Source organism: Macaca thibetana, chromosome 12 (genome assembly GCF_024542745.1).
Source record: "Macaca thibetana thibetana isolate TM-01 chromosome 12, ASM2454274v1, whole genome shotgun sequence".
Classification (NCBI taxonomy): domain Eukaryota; kingdom Metazoa; phylum Chordata; class Mammalia; order Primates; family Cercopithecidae; genus Macaca; species Macaca thibetana.
In genome coordinates, this window is record NC_065589.1 from 69,492,948 (window position 1) to 69,511,215 (window position 18,268).

Here is an 18,268-nt window from a genome sequence, read left to right on the forward strand (position 1 = left end):
TGTCTTCAAGGTGCAGCTTTGTAGGGAGAGGTAATAACTTCATCACCCCCTTGGCCCCCGTTCACTGCCATTCCCATTAATACCTACCCTCATGATGATCCGATTATCAGTCGTATAGTAAATTCCATGTATCTTCTTACATGTGCAGAAAAGATTCATTAAATGCTTCTTTTAGAACGTACAAATTGTTTCAATTACCTTTTAGATAATCTTTCTCTTTTTTATAATTTCTAAGTTGAAGAGCATAGAAGGCAGACATTTCCCTTATTCTTGCACTGAATGTCAGGTTCCTAGTTCAGCTAGACTGCTAAAACCTGAGAGGAAAGGAGACAGGATATAATGTGACAAGAATAAGACAAAACCTAGGAGAATAAATATCAAACATCTGTGGGACCCTCCTCCCCACAGAGTGCAGTATGTGAAGGGTAGGGGGTAGAGGGCCAGAGACTCACTTCACAGTGTAGAAATCTGACCAAACACTTCCTCAGCCATGTGGCCAAGGTCGCATTAACAGTGACGGATTCTGTTGATAGGATGTGCCCTAGAAATGATGCGATGAGAATGCACATCACCTCTGTGGTGTCCCACTCCCCCACCAAAACCCACAATCCCAGTCTAATCATGAGGAAGTTCTTTTTTTTTTTTTTTTTTTTTTTTTTTTTTTTTTTGAGGAGCATTCTGCAAAATACCTCACCAGTGCTCCTTATAACTGTTCAGGTTATCAAGAAACAAGGAACATAATGAGAAACCGTCATCATCTAGAGGAGCCTAAGGAGATATGGTGACTAGAGGTAATGTGGTATCCTGGATGAAATCCTGGAACAGAAAATGGGCATTAAGTAAAAGCTAAGGAAATCTGAAGAAAGTATGGACTTTAGTTAATAATAATGTACCTGGGCCAGGCATGATGACTCATGTATATAATCCCAGCTCTTTGGGAGGCCAAGGCAGGAGGGTCACTTGAGCCCAGGAATTTCTGATCAGCCTGGGCAACACAGGGAGATTCTGTCTCTTAAAAAAAAAAAAAAAATTAATTAGCTGCGCATGGTGGTGTGCACCTGTGGTCCCAGCTACTCAGGAGGCTGAGGTGGGAGGATAGCTTGAGCCCAGGAGGTTGAGGTTGCAATGAGTTATGACTGCACCACTGCACTCCAGTTAGGGTGACAGAGTGAAACCCTACTTAAAAAGAAATCTTAATAACAATAACGTATCTGTGTTGGTTCATTCATTGTAATTAATGTAACTAATGTAAGAAGTTGTTAGTAGAGGAAAGTGGTGAGAGATATAAGAGAACTCTGTATTATTTTTGCAACTATTTTGCAAATCTAAAACTATTCTAAAATTTAAAACTTTACTTAAATAATCAATTTTCCTGATATGTCAAATGTATATAATTAAACAGTAAAATGTAAAATGGAAAGAAATATTTAGGGCATGAAATATCTTACACAACTTACACAAAATCAAAATTGTGTTGTTGTTGCTCTTGTTGTTGCTGTTGCTGTTTTGAGACAGGGTCTTGCTTCATCACCCAGGCTGGAGTGCGCTATCTCAGCTCACTGCAGCCTCGACCCCTTGGGCTCCTCCTGCCTCAGCCTCCTGAGTAGCTGGCACAGGCATGCACCACTACAACCAGCTAATTGGTTTAATTATTTGCAGAGTCAAGGTCTCACTATGTTGTCCAGGCTGATCTCAAACTCCTGGGCTCAAGTGATCGTCTCCCCTTGGGGATCCTCCCAACTCAGCCTTCCAAAGCACTGGGATTACAGGCATGAGACACCATGCCCAGCCAAAAAGATTATTCTAGTAGAAGATGTTCTTCATGGTCTGTAATTTATCAATCTGGATTTCTAGAAATATTCATTCATTATTATTTTCCATTTTCCTATTTAAAATTTGGACAAATAAATCTGTTGAACTCAGAATGATATAGGATTTTGTTCATCTTTATGTATCCTGTTTGCAGATGTAATTCACATAGTAGAGGGAAGAGTTGGTGCCTCTGAATTCTCAGCCCAGCAGGTTGCCAGGCATCTGGAACCTCTGCTGCTGAAGACATTACTGGTGCACTTGGCATCCCTTCTTTTAGATCAGACAGAGCATGTGTGGAGCCTTAGTTTCAGCATTATCCTGGCTGGCTACAACATTGAGTATTTAATCCAATTTAAGACACACCTCCCCAAACCACGGTTAATTTACTTTTTAAAGGGATCAATAATATTTTTTAAGCTACAATATTTTATGTCAAAATAAAGCCTCCAGAGATCATCTCTTCCTATCTCCCTAGACACATCCTAAGATAGTAGATCCCACTCCCTCAATAGGGGATTGTGATTAGTCAGACCCAAAATAGAGTTATATAGGGTTGGATTATGTCATCTGGTTTCTCTAAGGTCAGATGTCATAACCCCTTGCTTTCTAAAGGGATTGCTGGGTATTGGCTCATTGACTGATTCAGAAAGAACCCGGTGCTTCTGAAGCAGAGTGTCCTCAGATCCCTAATCACTGTGGACAGAAGGATTAGGCTTACAAAGAAGACCAACTCGGTCTTTTGTGGATTAGTAGCTTGGGGACCATGGAAGTCTTCCTTGTCTGGCATGTTTGGACTTCTCTAAAATGTAGACAGACCCTGGGCCCCTCCTCCTCTGAAGCCCCCTCATGAATGTGATGGGGAATCTCAGGCTTTCCCTTTCTTGGGAGCAATGGAGCTTACAGCTGGAAAGCTCTTTGCATGACCAGACGGCGCTCCTGTCTGCCTTGTCATGCCAATAAAGTTGCTAAAGTGAGGGTGACATGTTAGAAACGTATCATGAACAATGAGGGGAATCGTGCCCCTTCCCCTCCGATGCTTTGAAAGGTTTGATCTTTCTGAGCCAAATGGACAACGTTAGCTCTCCCGTCTCTTAGTTTGGCAGGATTAGGGAAAGGATAAAGAGATTATAATTTTAATGGAAGACATTTTTGCCCAGAGAGCAGTCTCCAACATAGAATCAGCCTCCTCCTGTACTCTGCTTCACAGCCCTTGAGTCGGTGACATGAGAGGTCAACATACAGACAAGAGCAAATCACTGAATTCCATGGGGAAATAAATACTCCCAGCACCCCCTGATAAACTGCAACTAGATCAGAGCCTCCTGAGTCCCTCACTGCCTCCCTTCTACCTTTAACCTATCTGTGCTCTGTGAAATCCCATTTCTCCCCAAGGGCCTGCTGTAATACCCTCTCTTCTATGCAGGCTTCTTTCATCTCAATCTACCCCATATTCTCTGGTTGAGAAATTCATAAGTACTTCTGGGCTTTTCTCCACTCCCAATATCACCTTACTACATCTTATCACATTGCTTTACAATGATTTGTTTGCATTGCTTTCATTCTCCAGCAGTCTGGGAACTCCTGGTCATATGCATCTTCCTATTCTCAGTGCCTAACTTGTACCTGGCAGACAGCAGGTGTTCAATAAACATTTGTTGAATAGATAAATAAATGAATGGGCAGTAGGGGTAGCAATTGCAGGTAAAGTCCAGGATTATGACTGTCATATGTGTTTAGGGAAGGGTAGCCCCTCCCCCAGCCTCAGAAAATGAGTTATGATTGTTCTAAGGCTTCAATTTTCCAGTTACCCTTTACCCATGATTGAATTAGAAAGAGGCAGGTATGCATTTCTTGTCTATGAAACATAAAGGAAGCCTCTGGATGGTTCCAAAGAAGGCTTTTGCTTTCCTCATAGGAACAAAAACATAAGATGTCCCCTTTTCTACTTCTTGGCTGGAACATCTTTCTATTCTCAGGGCCTAGTTTATTATCTGGCACATAGCAGGTGCTCCGAAAATATCTGATGAAAGAAAAAATGAATGAATAAGTACCAGGTAAAGCCCTGGCACTACCTTGAATGTGGATGTGATGGCTGGTGCTGCAGGAGCCATCTTGCTACCATGAAGGAAACGCTAAGACTCCTAGATATATATGGGACTGCTGAACCAACATCCAGAACCTGTCTATCTCCAGACTTCTCGTTATATAAGAAAAGCAAACACCTATGGATTTAAATCACCATTTTAAATCACCCCTATTGATTTAGAAACCAATACAGAGGTCATATTCTTTTCATTATTGCCTCCTTACTACCTACTGTGTTCAGTCACACCTCTCCTATGGGTATATCTTCATAGTACTATAAGAGTTCACAGTCCCATAGGGAAGAAAACTTGAGATTTTCTAGGCCTATAAATTTCTGCATTAAGTCTTTTGGTGTGACCTGATTGTTCACAAATGTATCTGAGGCTGGGCGCGACGGCTCACGTCTATAATCCCAGCACTTTGGGAGGCCGAGGTGGGCAAATCACCTGAGGTCAGGAGTTCGAGACCAGCCTGGCCAACATGGTGAAACTCTGTCTCTACCAAAAATATAAAAATTAGCCAGGCATAGTAGCGTGCGCCTGTAATCCCAGCTACTTGGGAGGCTGAGACAGGAGAATCGCTTGAACCCAGGAATCAGAAGTTGCAGTGAGCCAAGATTGTGCCATTGCACTCCAGTCTGGGCAAGAAGAGCAAAACTCCATCTCAAAAATAAATAAATAAATGTAACTGAGGAATGCAAGTAAAAAATTATAATGCAACGTGTTATGTGTTATATTAGAGATTTTAATAAGGTGCTCCAGGAGCACACACATACAAAATAACTACTACCAATACTGAGCAATCTGAAGTGTGTTGCATTCTCTCTTTTCAACAACTGGGGAATTCCCACCCTCTAATCTTCCACCACCTCCTGTTTCCTTCTGGCAATGGAATCTAAACTCCCTTGTTCTCACTAGGTCTCTGTCACTGGCAAGTTTTGGAAATAAAACCACTAAGGAAATGACAAGTAACTACAATAAAGTCTTTGTTGTTCTCTTTCCTCATGGATTAGTTCTGTACATTCAAGACAAAAAAAAATATTAATTCTTCTTCAAGTTGACTATATAAGAGTAGATAAAAATGTTTGCGTGAACAATGAATTTACTCTAGGGGAAATCTATTCACTGACTGTCCTACAATCTTTCTGTCTCTTTCTTGCCCACAACAGTTGTTCTTCCTTAATCCCACCCCAAACAAGGCTGTAGATGGAACTCGTCAACATCGTGACAGATAAGGTCAATAATCTGATTGATGAGTTATCAATTTGACTCTCAGTTTTGTCGATTGTGGTCTCCTGAGACAAATATAGCTCATTCAGCTTTTCTGGTAGCTGTCTTGTTTTCCCACATCTTAAAATAAAACACTTGTGTATTCATGTGTGTACGTTTTGGGAGGACATGTATTAAACTGGGACACTACACCCCAACTTTTCAGTTAGCATAGATAGGTTCTCTCACATGACTCCTGCATGCACATTTCTTGAAGATAAGTCATTCTACACGTCTCCAAAAGGTTAAAGAAGGGCATCTGTGTGGTTAGAAACAGCACTTTGGGTAGCATACGCCTTTTTTTTTCTTTTTTCTTTTTTCTTTTTTTCTTTTTGAGACGGAGTCTCGCTCTGTCACCCAGGCTGGAGTGCAGTGGCGTGATCTCGGCCCACTGCAAGTTCTGCCTCCCGGGTTCACGCCATTCTCCTGCCTCAGCCTCCCGAGTAGCGGGGACTACAGGTGCCCGCCACCATGCCCAGTCAATTTTTTTGTATTTTTAGTAGAGACGAGGTTTCACCATATTAGCCAGGATGGTCTAGATCTCCTGACCTCGTGATCCACCTGCCTCATTCTCCCAAAGTGCTGGGATTACAGGCGTGAGCCACAGTGCCCAGCCTGCCTTCTTGATATAGAATTAACTTGAGCTATATGGCAAAACAAATACCTTTCACCAAGAAAGAAAGTTTATGGAAAAAATGGAAGATTCATCAACTAAGAATGATGGATGAATGCAGAAATACTGAAGCAGGTATTAAAATTAACATTCATAACATGATAATGTCTGTATTTTTATATTTTGCATAAATGAATCATTGACTACTAATAAATTATTCTGTGTGATTATTCCCAGAAACCAGACATCACACTATTGTTGCCTCACCAAAAAAACTCAAATCTTCTCAAGTCTGAATAGTGACAGAGTTGTCCCTCAAAAAGCTTCTGGAAAATCCATTTTTGAATGCAGTAAATGCAGAACGCTTCCCACAGTCCCCCTGTGGAAGTTGAGAACAGGTTGTAACTTTTGAGGGCTTGGAAGTAGCAGAAGTGGATTAAACCCCAGGGACTGGAACTGCAGGCAGGACTGCTCTCAGCATCTGAAGTAATAGGTAAGAGAGGGAAAATCTCCCCAATGGACATGCACAGAAATTAAGGGATCGTGTCTGAATTTCCCAAGCTGAGAAAGAATGGAGCAAACAAAAGAACAAGGAAGGAAAGCAGAGACCGTAGAGGATCCAGTAGGCCATGCCGCATGGGCTCACAGGGCAAAACCATCTGGAACAGAACAGATTGTTTCAGGCTACAAATGCTGCCAGGTCACAGGATTTCTGGGATTTCTCTCTATCCCCTTGGGCAGGCTAGAAATATAATTCTAAGCATAGTCATAGTAATTATTTTTATCTTTGGGTTGTAAACTAAGTGTCCTTAACCAAGGAAGGCAAATGGGTCTTTATCCATCCAATCTTGACTAGAATTTTAGAAGAGTAACTCTGTGGAGGAGAGAGAGAGTTAAATGGTCAGAAAGTTTGAGAAACCCATAATACCATCCCCTTCTCAGAGACATACAATGTACAGAGCAAAATAAAGGCCTTTAGACCTATCTGAGTTGAAAAACATCTTGTTATCCCAGTAGTTTTCATACTGATTTGAGTCACAGCACCTTTTTTGGCTTGCATTTGGGAAACCATTGCTATAGTGTAGTGGGAGATAAGCGTCTTGTCTAGCCCTGCCGGTATCTACTTCCAGACCCATCACTCAGAGATAGGCAAATGTATAGCATGTTCTCCTCTTTCTTGGGAAAGATCAGAATGCAAATGATTCTGACTGGGAAGTTAAGTGTCTTTTTCAGAAATGTCAATTGGGTATGGCTTTTAATGGGACCTATGCTTCTGCAAATTAGGTTTTCCTTAAGAAAAATGTTCCTTTACTAAATCTGTATTTAGACAACACAGACTCCAGACAGGCCCTGTTGTCCTCTCTGGAAGTGCCCTCATGCTGGAAGACTGGGACTGCCAAATCCCAACCTTGACGCTTAACAAAAAAATCCCAACCTGAGCAACTAACCCAAATTTTGGGAAATATATGACATCAGACTATTGAATTCTAGCATCTTTTAGATGATAAAGAGGAAGGTTCCAGGGATGGGGCTCCGCTAAAAGAAATGAATGTACTCAAGTAACCGTAATCTTGGGAAGAGAGCAATTATTATGCAGGGAATGAGGATGCAAATCTGGTTGAAGAATCTTTTTATTACCCAAATGTCCATCAGTGACAGACTGGATTAAGATAATGCGGCACATATACACCATGGAATACTATGCAGCCGTAAAAAAGGATGAGTTCATGTCCTTTGTAGGGACATGGATGCAGCTGGAAACCATCATTCTCAGCAAACTATCGCAAGAACAGAAAACCAAACACTGCATGTTCTCACTCATAGGTGGGAATTGAACAATGAGATCACTTGGACACAGGAAGGGGAACATCACACACCGGGGCCTATTGTGGGAAGGGGGGAGGGGGGAGGGATAGCATTAGGAGATATACCAATATAAGTGATGAGTTAAAGGGTGCAGCACACCAACATGGCACATGTATACATATGTAACAAACCTGCACATTGTGCACATGTACCCTAGAACTTAAAGTATAAATAACAAAAAAAAAAAGAATCTTTTTCTTTCTCTTGATCTGTAAGAGATGGAGTTTGCACCCCAGGGCGGGAAACATGACTGTGCTATGTGTGAGGGGAAGGATGGCTGCTGACAGTCTAGAAAGAAGGGTACTCAGGGGGGTATCCCTGTAATGATGGGGAGCCAGATGCTGACAGCAGTCCTGCCTACAGTTCCAGTCCTTGGGGTTTAATCCTCTTCTGCTACTCCCAAACCCTCAAAAGTTACAGCCTGTTCTCAACTTCCACGGGGGGACTGTGGGAAGTGTCTGTGTCCACCACATTCAGGAGGAAGCAGGACAGACAGTGACAGAGCCGGACACGGGTTGTGACAGGGGGGAAGAGCAGGGTGGTGGTCCAAGGCTGGACAACTGGATCAGGCAACAAACAAGCAGGAGACAGATGTGGAAATTACAAGGCTGGTGGACAACACGGGGCCTCAAATGAGTGTGATACGAACACCAGAGCGATGAATCGGGAACATTTGGGATATACCAACATTGTTCATCTATTTTTCTTTCCTTTTTTTTTTTTTCTTTTTGAGATGGAATTTTCCTCTTGTTGCCCAGGCTGGAGTGCAATGGTACGACCTTGGCTCACTGCAGCCTCTGCCTCCCAGGTTCAAGTGATTCTCCTGCCTCAGCCTCCAGAGTAGCTAGGATTACAGGCACCCACCACCACACCTGGCTAATTTTTGTATTCTTAGTAGAGACGGGGTTTCTCCATGTTGGCCAGACTGGTCTCAAATTCCTGACCTCAGGTGATCCACCCTCCTTGGCCTCCCAAAGTGCTGAGATTATAGGCGTGAGCCATCATGCCCAGCCCCTCGTCTATTTTTCTGTTGAATAAGAAAACAGAAATGGCTCTAATGAAAATATCATCTTCATAGAAATGTCTATTAACATTCTTCACGGCCAAGAATGACAATACAAATGGCAATGATGAATGTACAAAGGACAGTCCTTTACCCCCACGTATACTTGGAGCTAACTGCCTTTATGGTGTCAGTGTTGATAAGGAATCGTTGCCTTGTTTTTCAGAGCCGTTTTAAAGTAAGCATGCGGTACACCTTGTGATCGGCCCCCTCCACTTCAGTTGGCAGTCCCCTATGCCTTCTCAATCACAGGGGATTAAAGAAGCAAACATTTTTAAAAACCAAAATGAAAGGTGTTCCCCAATAATTCCAGAGATTTATTTTATCTTCTTTACAGAAGAAGATATTCTAGAGGGTAAAGCCTAGAAGGTCCTCAGGTCTGGCAGAAAAGTGTTCTCCTGTTCAAACATAAACCTACTATAGATTCTCTGTCTTTTAAATTAGCATTATAATTTAACTGTCCTATGTACAGAATAGTAGTGAAATAGCCGACCAAACTGAACTTGATACTAGATATTGTGACTCGTTAAAGAAAAAAATGCAAGTAACTCTGCGAAATTGTATAAACACAATTTAAAACTAGCTGCAGCCAAGGCAAAGGCAGCAAGGCAAAACCAAGTGGTGTTAACACTTAGAACACCGTGAATATTAACTCAGAGTCTGCTACTCACTGGGGAGATCTGTGGGCCAATTTGCCTAAATTCAGAGCTAAAAACACCTTTTTAAAATGTCAAACGTGCATAGGATATAAAGAAAAAGAACAAGGTAGAGGCAATTAGCAAAAATAGAAAATTGGGGAAGTGAAATTTTGGCATTTGTATTTTGATCTCACACAGGGATAAGTGGAGCTGTGAGTCAACTGGGCACAGGGACTTCGTGTCAAAGGCTTGCCTCACATGGTTGTGCTACAGAAGCTTCCATGGGGGGCACGTATGTGGTCAGCTTCTGATGGTATTGGCTGCCTGACTCACCAGCAAGGGACCTAACTGAATAGCCATGGTGTCCCATATTTCAAAAGCCGTACAGAAGGGATTATGTTTGAAGCCCACTAACCATGCCGTTTTTAACCTAGGATAAGTTATTTACATCTTAGGTAGTAATAAGTATCATTTCAAAAGAGCATTTAAAGAGACATAATAACATACTCCAAATAGCATTTGAAAAGCTAACATGTGGGCAGGAGACTCCCCTGGCGGGGACCACTCTGTGGGGTATGGAGCCTCCCTGTGCCCCTCGGTCCGACCCTGTCAGCATTCTGCTTCCATGTGCCATGACCACCACCACCACCTTCAAGGATGTCGACCCCAACAGCAGGAATAGCTCCCAGGTTTTGCAGCTGCCAGGTGGTGGATCCAATTTTTCACTGGGTTTTGATGAACCAACAGAACAAACTGTGAGAAAGAACAAAATGATCTCTAATATCTTTGGGACATCTGAAGAAAATCCACCTTCTTGGGCCACGTTGGCAGGTGCCAAGTCTAGAGGTGGTGGGGAAGACTTGGAGTCATCTGGACTGCAGGGCAGGAACTCTTCTGAAGCGAACTCTGCAGATTCTTAGATCTGAAGGGAGAAGATGACATTCATGAAAATGTGGAGACAGACTTGCAAGGCAGCCTGGGGCAGAGGGAAGAGAAGCTTGCCCCGGCCATACCTGTGCTGAGCCCAGTGGTCCCGGCCTCAGCGCCATCCAGAGGAAATCCCCCTGGTGGCAAGTCCAGCCTTGGCCTGGGTTAACTCTGCTCTGACCATCCTGAACTTTGTTGTTTTGTTTGTTTCCTCCATGCTTGTGAACTGCACAACTTGGGCCTGACTGTACATCTTTTGGATTTATTTCATTAAAAAAGGAGGACTTTTAAAAAATAAAGAGACAATATGTCAACTACATGGTTTCTATGATATCCCTGTGAAGACCTCTAAAGGTTTTTCTACTTTTCCTCACTTTAAAACACTTTTTCTGTGTCTTTGTTTCTCAATGATTTCAAAGTGGCCTTGAAACCACACAATATATAACTCAGAGGAAGGATCAGGGTAAAGGGCTGGAGGATTCCATTCCCTGAAGTCTGTCGATGTTACCTGTTGATGGAATAATGGCTATGAGGAAAGCTATAAAAGCAGCTCAGACTGAAGGCTATGGGGAAGGATGTTTGTCAGGACGTGTCAAAAGATTTTAAAATGTAGATTCCATTCTCAGAATTTATCCTAAGAAAGCAAAGATGGATTACGCAAAGGTCTAGCAAGGAGGCTCGCAGCAGCATGGTTAATAATTATGAATGTTGGACGCACCCGGAAGCTCCAGCACCAGGGAACTGGGAAAATAAATGGCAGTACATTCAGACCAGAAAACAATCTGTCAGCATGAAAAATAAATTCGGAGAAATGTCCATATGAGCAAAAGAGAGCTGTTCACAATATATTCTTAAGAGAATCCCTATGTAGAAAGCTATGTAGATAACCTGAATTAAAGCAATTAGAGAAACCTAAATGTGAGAACAGAGAGTGTATTCAAAAACATCTAACTCCGCTTCTTTCGGGCACTGAGCTGAGCGCCCTAGGGGCTGCAAAGATGAAGAAAATTGTCCTCAAAAAAGCACGTAGTCTCCATGGAAAAGAATGACTAAAATGCCAGGTAGAAAGTAGCTAATGCCATAAATGGGGGGGGGGGTGTGTCAGAGAGAGAGACAGAGAGAGACAGAGAGAGACAGAGAGAGACAGAGAGAGACAGAGAGAGACATAGAGAGACAGAGAGAGACAGAGAGAGACATAGAGAGATAGAGACAGAGAGATTAAGATCAAGGAAGCCGTTTGGGGAAACACTTATACCAATAAGAATGACTCTGCTGAGAGAAAATGGCTAAGGAGAGGCAATGTGGCTATGAATGACCCCAGGGAATGGAGCCCCAGTCCCTTCTAGGAAGTTTGGAGGGAAAAGTGAGAACTCAAGAGCAAATCAGGGAGACCCGTCTTCCCTGCTATGTCTAACTTGCCATGGCAAGGTTGGGTATCTCTGTGAAGTGAGGTGCTTTGCCACCACATAATGCCCAAGTCTGGAGTTCCCCAAGCTGGCATCCTAAGCCTCAGAGGAAACACTACTCTTTTTTGGGGGGGGTGGCGGGGATGGAGTCTCACTCTGTCACCCAGGCTGGAGTGTGCAGTGGCTCAATCTCAGCTCACTGCAACCTCCACCTCCCAACTCAAGAGATCCTCCTGCCTCAGCCTCCTGAATAGCTGGGATTATAGGCACACACCACCATGCCTGGCTAATTTTTGTATTTTTTAGTAGAAATGAGGTTTCACCATGTTGGCCAGGCTGGTCTTGAACTCCTGGCCTCAGGTGATCCGCCCGTCTCAGCCTCCAAAAGTGCTGGGTTTATAGGCCTGAGGCACCGCACTGGGCTGAAACACTACTCTCATGTACCCTGAACAAATCAGAGAAAGCTGATAGTCACCAAGCATCCTGTGCAAACTTGAACAAACTCCGCATCACCGTGTGGTGACTCCAGAGTAGTTCCGTGGGAATTCACTTTCCCCAGGCCTTTTCAGAACCCCTCCAAAGCCCCAGAATTAATTCAGTCCCCAGAGAGTCTCTGGACTTTTGACATCTTTATTAAAGGATTGGCATACAGAGGTACCCACTTAATGGTAATGATACTTATCCATCCATCTATCCATTATCCTTTCATCCAGCAAACACACACTAAGCATCTACATGCCCAACCTAGAGAATACGAATAAGAATAAGAACCAATTTCTACCTTCTTGGTGAGGACAAATGGTTAAACCAGCAAGTACACTAAGGATTACTATTACCATGAGAGAAGCAGAACTGAAGCGCCATGTGGGAACGAAGGAAGGAAGGAGGAGGAGTCAGGTCGGTGGCTCATGCCTGTAATCCCAGCACTTTGGGAAGCCAAGAGAGGCAGCTCACTTGAATTCCTGAGTTTGAGACCAGCCTGGCCAACATGGTGAAACCCCATCTCTACTAAAATACAAAAATTAGCCGGGCATGGTGGTGAGCGCGTGTAACCCCAGCTACTCAGGAGACTGAGGCATGAGAATCACTTGAACCCAGGAACAGGAGGTTGCAATGAGCCGAGATTGCGCCACTGCATTCCAGCATGGGTGACACAGACAGACCCTGTATCAAACAAGAAAAAAAAAAAGAAAACGCTTCATGGAAGAAGTAATCTTCCAAAGATGGCAAAGATGGGCAGGTAGAAGACACGGGGATGCTCACTTGAACCCTCTGGGTTCCCAAATATCATAGCCATGACTCAATGTCTAATAGTCATGACTGGAACCTAACCTGACCTACTTGACCTAGGTAAGAAAACAATGGGAACGTACTGACCTAAGTCCCTGAAGAGCAGGAGTGTGACTGCAGACACCTGGAGTCAGGGACTCAGACTCTCTCCGACTCTCGTCTCTGCCTCGCTCTGTGGATCGCCTTTCTTCTCCCCTAACCACAGCTTGGTTTTCTCACAGAAGTCAGACATGGCTGCTACAGCTACAGGCTTACATCTGCCAGCTTTTCCTCAAGAGAAAAAAGTTTTCTCCCCACAGGTTTAGTTTTTGAAATCCCAGGGGAGTGACTGGTGTGTTCTGAGTCATGCATTAGACACATGTCACTGTGGCCAGAACAGTGGCTCCCATGATTAGCTCAGCTTGGCCAGGGGCCTACCTTTGGACCAAACACTTTGTACAGACAAGTAGAGTGATGTAAAATATGAATTACCCATTTGGTTCACATTGGGTAGCAAGAACAACTCCCCCAAATAAAGGGAGTCTTATTCTCAGAAAGCACCAGAAACACAAAACAATAAATATCCACCATGTCAGGACACCACCAAACCATTCCTAGTTTCCAGCTGTCAACAGAATCTTCTGGCCCAGGGTTCATATGACAGTAGCAAAGCTGAAACTGCAAGCCTGGCTATGTGAGCCAGCTTCTAACCAGATTCAGGTGGTGCAAGTCCCTTCATGTCTGGTGGGGAGTCACAGTCAACTGGACCAGCACTGAAGTAGGCCAAAGAGCAAAACTGTGGACAGAAAGGAATGCTGAACCCCTGCCAGGGTGGAGCACCTGGAATGCCCATATCTTCAAGGCTGCAGTCAAGGTCATTAAGCCTGCAGAGGATGGGCTAGAGGGTTGCAGAGAGCTCAAGTTCACAAAAGCAATAAGGGTCTTGCGGGATTAGATGTAGGGGAGCTGTGAGAGAGAAGAGTGTTAGAAGTGTCAGCAGAAATGACAACTGAAATTGAAGCACAGTTTGAGTGGCAAATATTAACTCCCCATTCCCTATTCCACACAAACAGATAGAGGCTTTTATTGTGTCCCTTTTTGACGCCATTCCTTATAATTCTTCATTTCCTCTGCCCCACCTTGGGGTTGTTATAGATCACTGATAGCTATCCATCCCCCAACATATTTTACTTATTTTTCTCATTTACTCTCTGTGTTCCCCACTAGATTGTAGCCTCCATGAGAGCAGGGATTTTGCCTGTTTTGTTCATTTCTGAATCCCCCAAAATAATGTCTGTCATTGAATAAGCACTTAATAATATCTGTGAAATTAATTTGCTGAGGACTGAATTCCCAAGAAAGAGATACAATCTCCAAAGAGAACTGCTATGCGTCAGGGATAGAACGTCCCCCCACTCTTTACGCTGTCTTCCACATGTAGGAAGCTGCCCAGCAGAACACTCCTGGGCTCCTCTCCACTTCATTTCCCCCACCCCCAGCCCCACCACGGGAAGGTGCAGCAATGTACACAATGGTGTGTTTAGGACAAAGAATTGGGCCTTCTTCGGTCATGCTCAGGCACAAGCTGCCCACAGGAAGCCACCTCCGCTCCACTTCTGCCTTCCATGCTCTCCATGCTGAGGGCTCTGGTCCGGCACTGCCATGGCTGGGGGCAGAGGTGCTTCCATCAAATTCCTGCAGACATAGGTCCTATTCCCAGGATCAGCTGGCTCACTAGCAAAGGTGATATTTCAATCCTACACTTGCCTAACTCTTTTTTTTTTTTGGAGACAGGACTCACTCTGTTGCCCAGGCTGGAGTATAGTGGTACAATCTTGGCTCACTCCAAGCTCTGCCTTCCAGGTTCAAGTGATCCTCCCACCTCAGCTTCCCTAGTAGCTGGGATTACAGGCATGTGCCACCACGTCCAGCTAACTTTTGTATTTTTTATAGTGACATGGTTTCACCATGTTGTCCAAGCTGGTCTCGAACTCCTAACCTCAAGTGATCCACCCGCCTTGGCCTCCCAAAGTGCTGGGATTACAGGCGTGAGCCACCGTCCTCAGCCTGAATCAAAACTATTTATCGGTCCCTGCTGAGTTCAGGCACCACCTACTCATGCCATAATTAGTAAAAATGAGCTTGTTACAAAGTAGCATATGGCACTACCCAAATTACCTCCTGCTGCAGGTCAGCTTCCCTGGGAAACAGACACTAAGATGATGAGATTTGCATGTGGAAGGTTTTTGTGGGGAGTGGTTAGGAGGATCTTCTCAGAATCAGGCACCTGTGAGAGAGCTGGGGCAGGACAGACAGGCAGGGAGAGGAGGCGTTGAACTATGATGTAGATGCAGCCTCAGCCAATTATACAGGGAGCTCTGAATGGCCTGGGGCTGCCTTTTATCCTTCTTCCTTCCAGGACCAGCCATTGACAGGAGCTGCCTCTAGAGAGGAGTGTGGACTTGGCCAAGGGTGATTCCCCTTCCAGGTCCTGAACGGGCATCTGTGAGGTCACCTCAGAGTGGATTCACACACCATCCTTCCATTATATGATGCTGGGTATAACAGCAACAAAATGCTTTTGCCTGTGAAATCACCTGTATAATAACAATTTGCCTGTAAAATAACAACAAAAACCTTTTGCCTGTGTATTTTGCCTAGGGGAGAGGGGTTGCTAAGGGAATGTTTTGAGGTGAGGCCTGTAAAGGGAGAAGTGACAGCAAAGACACCACCCAAGTGGAATCATGTGCCCTGGAATTCGGGTTAGGCGAGAGGAATGCCCCTTCTTTCTAACCTGGCTCAGTTGGTGCCAATCCCTTGAATCCATTTCTAGATTCCCCCTCCCTATCTTAGAAGAAAAGTGGAGAAGGATTAACTGGCTAGTGGGCATTCCTTGCCCCAGAGAAGATTTGGCTGTCTTCACACATAACATCAACTACAAAGGCTTATTTTCTCCAATACATGTCATAAGAGTAATACTTTTCAGCTGGGCATAGTGGCTCACGCCTGTCATCGCAGCACTTTGGGAGGCTGAGGCTGGCAGATCACGAGGTCAAGAGATCAAGACCATCCTGGACAACATGATGAAACCCCATCTGTACTAAAAATACAAAAAGTAGCTGGGCGTGGTGGCATGTGCCTGTAATCGCAGCTACTTGGGAGGCTGAGGCAGGAGAACCACTTGAACCAGAGAGTCAGAGGTTGCAGTGAGCCGAGATCACGCCACTACACTCCAGCCTGGCAACAGAGCGAGACTCCATCTAAAAAAAAAAAAAAAAGAGTAATACTTTTCATTCTGATTTTCCCTTCTCTGTGCCAATCTAAGATGCTATTTTCCAGATCTAATGTGCTCAAAGACCGGGACTCATGCCTAGGGAGAAAGCTGCTATATATCATGGTACATTTGGAAGAGCAGCACATTGGAGCCAGGCCCCACCGCCCACCTTCACAAACTCTATAACCTCAAGCAAGCTCAATGGAGCCTCAGTTATCTGACCTGCCCAATGGGCTTTAACACACTACCTGCCTCCAAGAAGGAGCGGCTCAAGTTCTGCCATTTTTATTGATCACTTCTTCAAGCAGTAAATTAACTGCATCCTGCCAAAAATGACTTCCCAGTGGTGAGGATGCATGGGTCTCTCTTTCTTTCTCACCCACAAAGTACTTGGCAGTCACCATCAGACCAGAAGTTTCTTTGCTTTCCTTGCAGGCTTTCAAAAGAAGGAAATAATTTCACCCCTATCAAAATGAGACCCTGTAGACAGGTCACTTAGAGACAACTATATACTGGCTGGCTGCCCTGCCGCTCTGGCACAAAATGCAGTGAGCCTGTTATATATTTGCATCCTTGTGGCTTTTCTGGTGTGTGCATGCCTGGAGCACAATCTATGGCCTCAGTGAGTATATGGGATGTGTATGAGAGAGAGACATCTCAGCTTTTATTTGGCTCTCTCATTCTTGCCCGGAGTGTGACTCTATGAATCTCTTTGTTTTTTCAGATAGGTCTCACTCTGTTGCCCAGGCTGGAGTGCAGTGGCGCAGTCTCAGCTCACTGCAACCTCTGCTTCCCAGGTTCAAGTGATTCTCCTGTCTCAGGCTCCTGAGTAACTGGGGCTACAGGCATGTGCCATCATGCTCTGCTGGTTTTTGTATTTTTAGTAAAGACAGGATTTTACCATGTGGGTCAAATTGGTCTTGAACTCCTGACATCAGGTGATCTGCCCGCCTCGGCCCCCCAAAGTGCTGGGATTACAGGCATGAGCCACTGTGCCCGGCGACTCTGTGACTCTCTTACCCACAGCTTCATATCATCTTTGTACCTTTCTGGCTTAAGCTGTCAAAATCAAAGGTAATGGGTGCATAAGAAGAAAATGAAAAATGTGAATATGTAAAACATTTAAGGCAACATCAACAATATATTAATTTGATGATTTCTTGTGATTTAACTATGTAAAGATACTGGTATAAACAAACCGTGAGCCAACTTTATTGTGGCTCTATTTTTTCTCCTGATAGTAAAGGCTATTGATGTAAAATAACCAGATTTACAATATTAAATTTTTAAAAAGACATTTGGATGATTTAGAGGGTTCTCTTAGAAGTGTATTTACAAAACAAAACAAAAGAAAAAAAAAGCTAAGCCAGAGTAAACCTATCAAAATGAACTATCTGGGAAAAGAAAGAGAAAAAGTGAAATTAATTGAACTTACATATTTTCTGACTTTATGCTTGATACTTTATATTTTATCTTATTTAATCCTTACAATAATCCAGTTTAGGTAGGTATTATTGTCCCCATAAGAAAGATGAAGCCTATATTAGAAACTAAATAATTCGTTCATAATCCACCTATTAAAAAAAGAAGAACTGACCAGGCGCAGTGGTTCACGACTGTAATCCCAGCACTTTGGGAGGCGGAGGCAGGTGGATCACCTGAGGTCAGGAGATAGAGACCACCCTGGCCAACATGAAGAAACCCCGTCTCTGCTAAAAATACAAAAATTAGCTGGGCATGGTGGTGCGTGCCTGTAATCCCAGCTACTTGGGAGGCTGAGGCAGAATAATTGCTTGAACCAGTGAGTCAGGGCTTTGCAGTGAACCAAGATCGGACCACTGCACTCCAGCCTGGTGACAGAGTAAGACTCTGTCTCAAAAATAAATAAAATTAAAAATAAAATAAAAACAGAAGAACGGGAATTCAATGTCTTTAAGTTCAATATCCATCTCTTCTTAGATTTTGAACAAATGGCCATATGATTATTATAGTAAAAACAAAGATTATGATCTTAACCTCAAAGAATTTGTGACCACAGGTAACCAAA

At 43.8% G+C, this 18,268-nt stretch overlaps 1 protein-coding gene and 1 pseudogene across 1 annotated transcript in view; one reads left to right on the forward strand and one right to left on the reverse strand.

The window, feature by feature from the left end:
* The window catches only part of SP9 (Sp9 transcription factor), a 921,284-nt gene extending 906,925 nt beyond the window's left edge, over positions 1-14,359 (reverse strand). The window contains exon 1 of the mRNA XM_050751780.1: positions 14,356-14,359. The gene's annotated coding sequence lies outside the window, so the exon portion shown is untranslated. The remainder of the gene's footprint in view (positions 1-14,355) is intronic.
* LOC126932707 (jupiter microtubule associated homolog 1-like) lies at positions 9,978-10,688 on the forward strand (annotated as a pseudogene).
* Positions 14,360-18,268: the final 3,909 nt, after the last annotated feature.